The sequence below is a fragment of the Sphaerodactylus townsendi genome, linkage group LG04 (assembly GCF_021028975.2).
Source record: "Sphaerodactylus townsendi isolate TG3544 linkage group LG04, MPM_Stown_v2.3, whole genome shotgun sequence".
Taxonomy (NCBI): Eukaryota; Metazoa; Chordata; class Lepidosauria; order Squamata; family Sphaerodactylidae; genus Sphaerodactylus; species Sphaerodactylus townsendi.
The window spans coordinates 85,014,817-85,026,223 of NC_059428.1; the positions used below are offsets into that span (position 1 = coordinate 85,014,817).

At 51.5% G+C, this 11,407-nt stretch overlaps 1 pseudogene; it reads right to left on the bottom strand.

Annotated features, from left to right (window-relative positions):
* Positions 1 to 3,108, bottom strand: LOC125431330 (annotated as a pseudogene).
* Between the last annotated feature and the right edge of the window lie 8,299 nt (positions 3,109 to 11,407).

The window sequence follows — 11,407 nt, forward strand, 5'->3', positions numbered from 1 at the left end:
TCACTGAGCACATTGTTTGCTCAGTCTGGAGCAGAAGAGGAAAGCACAGTGGAATTGTAGCACGCCACAGATCTTGGACCAAAAGTGGCCAGTGAGCCGGGAGAAAGGGGTCCAGTGGGCCAGCCTGCGTGGTCCTATAGCTTGAGAGACACAAAACCTAGGTAAGAGATCATTCCCAGCACCACGATGTTCATGGATGTGGCGTCACCCAAATGATGTTGCACCTGGAGTACTTTCCAAACCACTATGACTATATGTGCTTCCAATGCCAGCTCGAACCCTTGGGGGTGAAGAACAGCCAGGCCGCAGTCTCCCACAGCTAAACGGTTTCCATAGCAAAGAAGGTGTTAGGCTGCCAGCCGTGCTCCAGGAAGTGGCACCAGACAGCCGCCCACGCGAAAAATTCGCCAACAAGGTCGCCCACTGGTCTAAGACAGTTGCCCGATGAGACTGTGTCCAAAGCCGGACTCCACTGCACCGCCCAGTAGGCTGGGGCCATGAGGGCAAAGACTTCCCGGAGAAGCGTGGTTGCCCTCTCGGGCCGCCCGAAGAAGAGAGAGCCAGCGCCAGCCTGGTAGCTATTAAGTAGGCCACGCTGATCAAACAGTTGGCAGGCATGGCGACTACAGCTGGTAAGCCTAGCACGGTGGGTTCGGGCGTAATACTTGTACCTAACTTCCGTATGAACGCTTGTCGAAAGCCCCCGAGGCCACCGCTCCGGAGCAAACAGCCAGCCCTGCGCCACACCGCACAGTTGTGACCGGGGCTCCGACTTCGCTGGTTTCATATTGCTTCCCCTGGTTGCGGCTCCTGAATCTCCCAGGCCGGCCCAGTCTCCTCAGACGTGCTGGAAGATAAGAAGAGTCGGCCCTGATTGCATTTGGACGGGGGACCGCCTACGCACAAGTCCAGGGTAGCTGGGTGCTGGAGGCGCTGACAAACCACCTCTGTCGCCTTGACCTGGATGGTGGCGGAGGGCTAGCCTGATCTCTCATCGTGGATGCCGGAAGCTAAGCTGGGCCAGCTGAGCTTAATACTTGGCTAGGAGACCACCACGGAAGTTCAGGGCTGCTGCACGAAGGCAAACCACCTCTGAGTTCTCACAAGATGACTGCAACTTTGACGACACTTTCTCACCACCCCCGCCAGTGGCTGACTGGCAGTGTCCTGTTATTCTGTGGATCGCCTTCTAGGTGCAAAAGGGTTGGCCTGGATGCACCTTGAATCCCCCCTCTCCAATGTGATTTGAGGCCAGGTGAGGAGAAAAGGAAGCGGTCTAAGGGAGAGATTTCCAACCCGCCGTCTCCTTCCCTGTTGATTTCTCCTGCTGGCAAACCCAGACGCTGGCTGTCTCTGCCTGCTGCCGCACGTTCTCCTGTCCCCCTTCGAGCCAGGTGCCCCTTCTGCCCTCCTCCCTCTCCCCTAAGCCGAGGACAGTCCCCCCACGGCTGGGAACTTTCGGTCTAATTCCCAAGGGCAGGCCTGGCCTTCTCCCTTGGCAGCCGCAGGAGTCACGCAGGTTCCGGTGTTTGCAGTTATGAAACAGCTGCAGGGGGGAGGATTGGTTGTTGGTGACATCAATGCACGGCAGTGGTGTGTGTGTGTGCGTGTGTTTCCTTCCCAAGATCTTGTGTTTTGTAACCGCGACGACTGGCACAAGGGGCAGGCGCAGAGTGGTTCCCTTTAGCCTCAGCCGCCTGTAGACATTCTGTACTAAGACGTCCGAGCTATTTAATTTCAGAGGCGTCGCTGCTGCTAGCAGCGTTGCTCAGATGGAGCAGGTTTGCAAGAACCACAAGCTCTGCTCCCAGATCGAAAACAATGCAAGACCGAATTGTTCAGTAGGTTTTTGTATGCAGGCAATAGGATAGGACATGTACTAAATGATTCTCAGTGTGACAGGAAAAAATAAATATTAGGGACTACAATGGTTTGTACTTCTGCACGCAGTTTGCAGAAAGCCGGGGATCCTTCTAGAGAATTTTTGCATCATTTAATGTGTCCTGTTAATACTTGGACTTTGTTTCAGATCTGTTTTTTAGGATTTCTGGTTGGTTCAGCAATCCTATTACATTGTTTACTGTCCCACGACCTATTGCTTATCGGCTCACTTCTTAGTGCTTAATCTCTGTTGAGTCCAAGTGAGAAAAGCAGACTACAAATAACATAAATAGAACATAAACTCCATGCGAAGGGAACTTTCTTTAAAAAATGCAGCCGTCGGCAGTTAGGTGGGGTGCACAGAGACAATCGCGTGTTTGCACTTCGTTGGAAGTGTAAATAATCCAGCTTTGTAACCTATACTATGAGTCCCAGCTGGTGTGGGGCAGGAGGTTTGAGCTTCCAGAGTAGGACCTGGGAGACTGTCACAGGGGAAGTTATCGAGGTGATTGAGATGTGTCCCCAATTCCAATGTTAACTGCTTAAAACAACAAATCCAATGCTGCTGGAAAGATACATGTAACCAGCCTGCTAAATGCAACCACTGCCATCTGTGCATTATTTCCTTGGCCTTTACTTTTGGCTTCACCTGCTTTGTATACAACTAGGCTCCCCCTGATACTTCTGTCCCAGGAGGAAAGAATTACATCTGTTATCTCGTGGGGCAGGAAGCCAGGTGGCTTTTCTGTAGGGGTGAGCCTCCGCGAACCCAGCAGAACCTCAGAAAGAGCGCATGGAATGCCTGCTGTGCCATCTGTGCAAACCCTTTCTGGAGCACACGCTCCCCCATCCCCAGAACCCCCGTGAGTCACAGGTCATGAACTACCTGACTCACGGTCACCAGGTCTCCGCAGACAAAGGGACAAAGGGGCGCCTGCCCCCTCAGGTATGGATTAGACCCAGACAGCGAGCGTTTCCTCCTTCGCATCGTGAGCAACCCCATGATGTCATGTATCATATGGATATTCTCCCCGCTCTCCCGGGCTTCCTATACACGCTTCCTTATAAAAGGTGCCGGGGCCTAGCACACAGCAGAGTTGCCGGATCCAAGGATCGCGCTTCCTGCTGCTGGCTCTTTCCACCGGAAGATATCAATCACAGCGTCTCGCCTTTTCCTTTATGCATTTCAAGCGGGCCGACTTCAGCTTTCTGTTGCGCATTCTCCATGGCCAACCTTGGGGCAGTTCGGCTCTGAAAAACTGTTTTTCACAAACTCTTTGGGAAAATCGGGAAAGGGGCCTTCTCGCAGGGGATAAAGGAGACCGTGAAATGCCGAAAGTGCCGTCACAGTTTTTAAGCTTTCGTTACGGTGCTTCGTTACATACCCTTCAATAAACGTTACTGATACGATACTTCAGAGTCTGTTTACTGGCTTACGGTTCCAAGAGACCCAACACAGACAAATCCCACTCTGCCATGGAAGGTCACTGGATGACCATGGTCTGGTCACACATCCTCAGCCCTAATCTACCTTCAAGGGGTTGTTTCATTGCAGATAAAACAGGGGAGAAGGAAATGACGTAAGCTGTTTTAGCTCCTTCCGCATTGGGAAGAAAGGTGGGGGTATAAATTCAGAGTAAAATAAATCGGTTATCCAAGTGCATTGTCAAAGAGACTTTCATGGCCAGCATTAACTGGCTGTTGTGGAGTTTTCCCGGGCTGTGTGGCCAGGGTCTGGTAAGTTTTGGCTCCTAGTGTTTCTCTTGGAAAATTCCTGGAGATTTGAGGGCGTTACCTTGGGCAGATGAGGTTCCAGTGAGAGGAGGGACCTTAGTGGGGAATGGCTGTCGTAGAGTCCACCCCCCCCCCCCCCCCAAAGCAGTCATAATTCTGCCAGGGGGGGCTGGTCTTTGTTGTGGGGGGAGCTTTTACAAATTCCAGACGCATCTCTAACTCTCACCTGGAGGCTGGCTGCACTCCAATGAATCAACAGGAATGGGTGGGGTGGACACATGGACTCTGCCAAGCATGTGCTGTAAATTTTTTCTCTCTTTCTCACAATACTAGAACCAGGGGGCATCCATTAGAAAATGCTGGGGAAGTAAATTAGGACTAATAAAAGTTGAAACACTTCTTCACGCAACGCAGTGATTGGTGCTTTGGAATATGGAGGTAGAGATTGCCACTAACCTGGATGGCTTTAAAAAGGGCTTGGACAATTTCATGGAGGAGAAGTTGATATATGGCTACCAATGATGATCCTCCTTGATCTCAGATTTCAAATGCCGTAGCTGGCCAGTTGATCAGAAGCAGCAACAGCACAAGGGCCTTTCTTTCACATCCTGCCTGTAGCGAAGGCTCCCAAAGGCACCTGGTGGGCCACTGCTTGATGTAGCAGAATGCTGGACAAGATGGACTCTGGTCTGATTCAGCAGGCTAGTAAAGAAAAAATAAAGAAAAACCCTGCATAGCAAAAAAGCGTAGACATCATGCTTCGCATGTTAAAATCTGCTTTGTGTCGCACCAAAACGGAAAGTACAATCGTGCTGGTGTATAAGGCCCGGGCAAGCCTGAGTGGCGCCCATTAAAAGGAGAAACACCAGCTCTTTTAAGTGCCATCCCCTTCGAAGATCACAGAGACAGTTGTTGAAGCACGCTGGGTACAAGCACGGCCAGCAGAAGTTCGACAAGACGAAAACGTTTCCCTTCCTCCCGTTTCATCGTTTCCCCCGGGGTCCTTTGCTGGCAAGGTTGCCACTCGCTACACAAAAGTCCCAGACTGGCTGCAGGGGGGTTGCGAGGAGAGCTCCGGGCATCCGTCACACCACAAAGCAGTGACAGGAAACCCACAAACGTAACTGCAGGTGTTGGTGGCCTCTGGGGGGTGAACAGCGAGGCCTGTTTGTGGATCATGAAAAAAGGGACGGTAACCAGGGGGCACCCCCCCTCCCCTCACTGGATAACATACGGAAATGTACTATCTGGGCATGAACTGTACTATCTGGAGACTTTTAAGGAAACAACAACTGAATGAAAAAAAAACTGCTGGTGACCTTCGACCGCTGTGTGCGTATAGAGAGCCGTACTAGCATACTTAAGCTGACCATCCGTCCCGGCTTTTGGCCGGGGACATTCACGATTTCAAAGGACTTGTCCCGGCGTCTCCGCCGGTTTTCTCCAATGTCTGGGGTTTGGGAAGGCTGCCGCACTGCCTTCTGGGTTGCGGCGGCAGTGCGGCAGCCTCCCGCCAAGGTCATTGTTGTCACACTGCCTTCTGGGGCGCTGCTGTTTCCAGCCCTGTCACAGGGTGGGAAACGGCAAGTGCCCCAGAAGGCTGTGCTTCCCTGCGCTGCAAGAAGGAATCGGCCTTCTGAAGCTGCCACGTTTCCAGCCCTGTCACAGGGTGGGAAACGGCAGCACTCCAGAAGGCTGTGTCTCCTGCGGCCACATGTGCACGCAGCGACAGCAGAGGAAAAACTGGCCTTTTGGAGCGCTGCCGTTTCCCGCTCTGTCACAGGGCGGGAAACGGCAGCGCCCCAGAAGGCTGTACGCCCGATGTGCAGGCGCTGTAGTAATGGCTCCAGCGTGTTGATGATGATACGGTGTGCGCTCAGGCGTGTTAGTGCGTGCGAGTGTGTGTGGCTTCGCGCCGAAAGTGGGTGTGTGAGTGTATTGTGGCTCGCATGTGTGTGTAGCTGCACGAAGGTGGGAAGTCTTGTAGCGTGCGCACTGGGGGGACCGCCCGCCCGTCCCGGTTCTTGAAGGTGACCATCTGGTCACCTTAAGCATACTGCATCTGTGCATGGTTTGCCAGCTGCACAGTGGCAGATAGGAAGGCGCTCCAAAGGGTGGTCACTGCTGCCCAGGGATTATGGGCTGCCCTCTCCCTCTTTGGAAGAACTTTTTATCATTCCCGCTGCCTAAAGAAAGGTCAGAATATTCTGAAGGACCCGTCTCATCCGGCATCTTCTCTCTTTTGAAATGTTACCATCTGGCAGACGATGGGGGGGATTATACAAACAAGGACAACTAGGCTCAGAGCCAGCTTCTATTCCAGAGCGGTGGCTATGCTGAACTCCGATGGTTTGGTGCTGACGTGGTTGGGGCTGTGTGAAAGTGATGCTCGGAGGAAGGGGAATGTGAGGAGGGTGGGAGGTCCTGAAATAGTGGGCATCAGGGAATGCTTGTACCGTAATTTTGCTGTAGCGCAAGTGCACAATGACAATAAATGCTGCTGCTGCTGCTGTTGCTGCTTCTGTCTTCGTCAGAGAAGACTCCTCTTTGGGACACACAGAGCACAGAAAAAACTGACGAGGAAAAGTCGCTGTGTGTCAGAGCTGCTTTTTAAAAAATTAGTATATTTGAAAATATTAACTGCCTTTCTTTCTTAGCAGAGATCAAGACAGCTTCTAGCATATAAAACAGCACCAAAAAATTGCAGATTAAAAACACATAAAACCAAAGTGTGGAAATAACCGTTTTAACATAAAGTTTCCAGTTCCAGGTTGGGGGAATTCCTGCAGGTTTGGGGGCGGGGACTGGTGGGGGGCGGGCTTGAGGGAGGAGAAGGACCAATAGGAGGCTGGAAGTAGAGACTGCCCTCCAGAGCAGTCATCTTCTCTGGGAGAATTGATCACTGGCCCTTATAGATCAGTTGTAATTCTTGGGAGCTCTCCGGGCCCCACGTGAAGGATGGCAACAGTAATTCAGGATGCTTTTATTGCATGCAGTTAACAAAAGCGACATCTAGCGCATACGAATAGCAAAACACATTGGAAGAGAAGGCAAAAATGCTTTTAAGAAGTTTTCGTGAAGGTGTATCTTCTCTCCTCTCTCTGTAAAAGCCGGATTAAATTATCTCATTCCACAATGCACTGGGACCAAGAAAAAAAAGGAACCAGGGCGGCTGTGGGCAGACAAAAGCATTCTTGGCGCAAGGCCTGAGCTGCAAGAGGCCGACCTTTCCCCAGTGGAACTGGAGCTTTGTCGTCCAGAGATCAGTTGTCATTTCCACGAGAATCCCAGGCCCTTCCTGGAGATTGGCACCCCTAAGCCAGGGACAGACTGGCCCTTAAGAAGAGTGGTGCCCAGCTGGACCTGGCATTGGAGGCCGGCCCATTGGCAACAGAGGGGGCCAAGCCAGCTCTGAGCCCACACCGCCAAAGGGCTTCTCTGATCTACTTGCTGTTAATCCACCCAGAGTCCTCATTCACGGAGGTTTCTTTGGCGGGGGAAGGAGATCTCCCATAAATACGATTGGCTCATGCGGACAACTAGAAATCAGTTCCTCTGGAGCAAAATGGCTATTTTGGTTGGCGGGCTCCAGCAGCATTATACCCCATAAGAACATAAGAACGAGCCTGCTGGATCAGACCAGAGTCCATCTAGTCCAGGACTCTGCTACTCGCAGTGGCCCACCAGGTGCCTTGGGAAGCTCACATGCAGGATTTGAAAGCAAAGGCCTGCTGCTGCTGCTGCTCCCGAGCACCCGGTCTGGTAAGGCATTTGCACTCTGAGATCAAGGAAGATCAAGATTGGTAGCCATAGATCGACTTCTCCTTTATAAATCTGTCCAAGCCCTTTTTAAAGCTATCCAGGTTCGTGGCCATCACCACCTTCCCAAACACCAATCAAGAGTTCACAACCCTAGGCAGGTAGTGCACCCACAAACAGGGCATGTAGAACTTTTTTGCATTCTTTGGGTTGTGTAGTCATCCCACGCAGGGTCGTCACTAAGGAAGAGGCGAAAGACGCTGAGGTTTCATCTGGTCCAGGAGAGCGCCAGCAGCTGGAGCGGGTGTCCGCGGTGTTCCTAGCGACTCTGCCGCCAGTGCCTGGTTCCTGGCACCTTTATTAAGTGATTATAAGCGGGGCGCGTGTAGAAGGCTGGATCGGGGGATGGAAATCCGGGAGAGCGGGAGAGCGGGAGACTGGAGAGAGATCATCATGTGATGCATGATCTCACCCTGGCTGCTACGATGCAAGGAGCGCAGCATCAGCGTCTGGAGCCTAATCCTCACCTGGGGGGAAGGCCATTTGTCCCTTTGTCTGGGACACCCGGTGGTTGTGAGCCCAGGGCAGTTCATGACCCGTAACTCATCGGGGGGGGGGGGGGGGGTGAGGGGTGGGGTGTGAGGGTGGGGAGGGGAGGTGCGCACCAGAAGGCCGTGGGAGCGCCGGTGTTCCAGCTGCTCTACTTTCACTGGGTGCTGCTGGGTCAGCAGCTCATCCCTTGCCAGGGTTGTCCTTAATAAAAGCAGCATTTGTGCAGATTTCCAGATCTGACTAAGAAACCTTCTCAAACACTCATATAATGGAAATCTTGTTTCAGCTTCAAGATGTACTGGACTCCAGTTGTGATCATCTATTGCGGACCAACACGGGCTGCCCACCTGAAACCATCTTAGTCCAAAGATCCACTTGCTTTTGGATGAAGGGACAGCTTTCTGCAACCGGTCTGTAATCACACTTAGGGTAGGGTTGTCAACCTTCCAGGCAAGGGCCTGGAGGTCTCCCAGAATTACAACAATCTCCAGATAGGGGTTGCCAGTTCTCCCTGGCCGCCAGTGGGGGGGATGGGTAGGGTTTGCAGATCTAGGCTCGGGCAGGGGACCTCAATGGAGTATTATGCCATAAGAAGTCCACCCTCCCAGTTCTCCAGGGGAACTGATCTCTCTATAATCTGAAGATGAGCTGTAATTCCAAAGGGGATCCATAAGTCCCACCTGGTGGCTGGTCTCTGTATCTCCAGACAACCCTGGAAGAAATGGCGGTTTCACAGGGCAGAGTCTTTTGTATATCCACAGAATTGCAGTGAAATCCCCAGCCATATTTCCCCCCTCTGCAGGCACTGACCCCACTGAACAAGTTTTATTAGTCACATTAGGGTGTTGTGGGTTTTCTCGATTGTATGACAATGTTCCAGTAGCATTTTCTCCTGACGTTTCACCTGCATCTGTGGCTGGCATCTTCAGAGGAGGTCTGATGGTAGCAAAGCAATGTTCTCCTTTGTCAGGAGAAAATGCTACTGAACACTGGCACATATAACTTTGAAAACCCACAAACACCCTAGTGAGCCTTCTGACCATGAAAGCCTTCAACAATACATTTTATTATTATTATTATCTATATATATAAAAAGCTAACAGTGTTTTTTGTTGATGATAGTATAACTCAGTAAATGCAAGGAGCCAATTCCTCTGAAAATTCCCAGCCACTATAGTCAGCCAGGCGAGAGTGTTTTTAGATCGGATTCACATATCACTCTGAAATTTCACACCTGGCCCAAGGTAAAACACTTTTTTCCTGAGGCTCCATGGTGAAGGGACATGCAGCTGCCTGTGTGTAACTGTCAAATTTTAGAATGTTCGTGCTGCTTAGAATGTTCACTCAGATGGCCAGATAGGAGCAGTGGAAACAGTACTTAGGCAGTAACTTGAGGTGGAAGTTGAAACACATACACACACATACACATCTAGGGAGAGGGAAGGGAGGGAGAGGGAAGGGTGGCATGCAAGGGAAGAGAGGGAGGAGAGAAAAGTGGGACGGAAGGGGAGGCATGCAAGGGAAGCAGAAGTGAGGGAGGGGAGAGAGTGAGGGGTGGCATGCAAGGGAGGGGAGGCAGGGGGCTCAGCATCTTGATGTGACCCACCCACCCCTAGCGGTCATATTTGGGTCAAGGATAAGAATATTTGGATGGGAGGCACCAAAATTTCAGGAGCCCATCATCTGGAGACTCGTCCTTATGCTACCCCCAAGTTTGGTGCAGTTTGGTCCAGATGGGGACAAAGTTATGGACTCCTCAAAAGGTAGCCCCATCTCACTTAAAGCACCCATTGGAAAGAATGATGGGGATGGGGAACCCCCTTTGATGGGTCCATAACTTTGGCCCCCCTAAACCAAACTGCACCAAGCTTGGGAGGTGCCAGCCTCAGGACAGTCTCCAGGACTGATACCCTGGAAATTTTGGTGCCAATACATCCAAATCTGTGCCCCCTGCAGGAACATCCCAGAAATTTGGCCCAAGAATCTTTGTTCTGCATTGAGTTCTTCTGCATTGCTGTCAATGGGGTTGCAGGCTGCGGGAGGGGGGGCACATTTTCTGAGAAGGCTGCTAACAGTCTCAAAACTTTCAGGAGTCTCATCAGGAGACTACCCTAATGATACTAATTCTGTAGCTTATGTAGTGCAGTTTGGTTCAGGGAGGCCAAAGGTTATGGACCCTCAAAGGTGTAGCCAACCCCCATCTCCCTATTAGCGCCCATTGGAAACAATGGGGATGGGAGCACTCCCCTTTGGGGAGTCCACAACTTTCGCCTCCCTGAACTAAAACTTGGGAGGTAGCACATAGGACAGTCTCCCTGATGATACGCTGAAAATGGTCAGTGCCGATAGCCCCTAAAAACCTGGCGTCCACCTGCAGGCCAAAAGCAGGAAAACCACTAAAACATACCCAAAAACGAACCCTGCATTTTTGGTGCCCCTCACAAGGTGATGCCCCTGGGCAGCTGCCCATCGTTGCTCCAACAATGGGCATTACACGCTCGGGAGGGGAGGGGTGGCATGCAAGGGAAGAGAAGTGAGGGAGGGAAGAGAGTGAGGGGCGACATGCAAGGGCCGGGAGGGAGGGGCCAGGCACCCTAGATCCCCTGAATACTGCGGTTACAGTTAAGAAAACCAGGCACGCATTACTCAGGAGTAAGCTCTGATACAGCAACCGTGACATACTTTGAATGGCTCCCTTCCTCCCCTCAGAGGCTTTCCTAAGAAGCGACACCCATTGCCACCAACCAAGCTTACTCCCAACTAAAGGACCATGACCAGCCAGCCATTCTTAGATGTGTGTGGGAGGGGTGCCTTTCCATCCCCCCCCCCCCCCCAGGAATGCGGGCACACACATCAATGACATCGCATAGTATCAGGATGCGGGTTTGCATGAGCACGTAGTGCGGGCCGCTGCAATTGATTTGGTGCGACTGTTCCTTTCCCATTTCACTCACAATGAAAGCCCGCAGCAACGTGTGGCCGGGCCCCGCTAGTGTCATTATATATCGTAATTGTTTTTAGGGTTTATCAACATTTAATGACTTTATCTTTATGTTGTAACCTCACCCACAGAACTTTGGGTATAGGGCAGGCTCAATATGGCAGGTATAAGCGACAAAACAAACCAATAAAACAGAAAGCACAGCCAGCTTGGCAGAAACTCCTGGCCATTTTGAAACCAGAGATCTCAGTGGGGTACATAAAAGTTCACCATCCAAAGCATCCATCTTCTTCAAAGAAACTGATCTCTGCAGCCTGTAGATCAATCTGTAATTCCAGGAGATCCCCCTGCCTACCCTGCAAAGCAGTCCCCGTTTCCTTCAGGGCAACTCATCTTTCTGTTGTATGGCAGTCCATTGCTTAGCAATTCCGGGGGACCCTCCTGGCCTCACCTGGAGTTTGCCAAATCCACCCTGCATGGAGTTGCACGTGGTTCTTTTTAGAAAGAACAAATGAAGCTGAAAGCTCTCTGGTCCCCAGG